The sequence below is a fragment of the Myotis davidii genome, unplaced genomic scaffold (assembly GCF_000327345.1).
Source record: "Myotis davidii unplaced genomic scaffold, ASM32734v1 scaffold149, whole genome shotgun sequence".
NCBI lineage: Eukaryota > Metazoa > Chordata > Mammalia > Chiroptera > Vespertilionidae > Myotis > Myotis davidii.
In genome coordinates, this window is record NW_006352194.1 from 430,252 (window position 1) to 430,905 (window position 654).

Consider the following 654-nt stretch of genomic DNA (forward strand, 5'->3'; position numbering starts at 1 on the left):
AACATCAGGAAAGCGGGAAGCCGTGAGAAAGGCCAGCAGGTGGCAGCAATTTGAGGGGCACGGCACGTTAAGGGAGCGGTTAGAGGGGGTGGGCGGAATTATTTAACAGGTTGGCAGCGGTGGGCCGGGCTGGGACCGTGCTCCGATGACCTGGTCCTGCGCCCTGTTCCTCTGGCAGACCCCGGTGCGGTGGTAGAGGCTCAGACGTCCGTGCCCTACGCCATTGTGGGCGGCATCCTGGCGCTACTGGTGTTTCTGATCATATGTGTGCTGGTGGGCATGGTCTGGTGCTCGGTACGGCAGAAGGGTGAGTGGTTGGAGGGTGTGGGGGAGGGAGGTCTGGATTCAGCGAGGGTTGCAGTTGGTTGCGGGATTGGTTAAGGGGGCGGGGCGTAGAGACTGAATTTGGGAGAGAGCAGAGCCTAGAACCAGGATTCAAACCCTGTGGGATCTGAGGCCAACATTCCCAAAGGGGCAGGTGTTTTGCCCATGAACAGAAGGGGTGAAACGTTGAAGCAGAATTAAATCCTTGGGTTTAAATTAAACGATTTACCTTCCTGATTGCTGGATTCGTTTGGGAACAGAGCAAGGGGATATACCAAGAGAACAGATCAGGGTTGATCTTTCCATGAACTTTTGGTATCTTCCTAATTC

The 654-nt window shown here is 55.0% G+C and overlaps 1 protein-coding gene across 1 annotated transcript in view; it reads left to right on the top strand.

Moving 5' to 3' along the window:
- The window catches only part of RPA2 (replication protein A2), a 36,137-nt gene that overhangs the window by 10,118 nt on the left and 25,365 nt on the right, over positions 1 to 654 (top strand). The window lies entirely within an intron of this gene.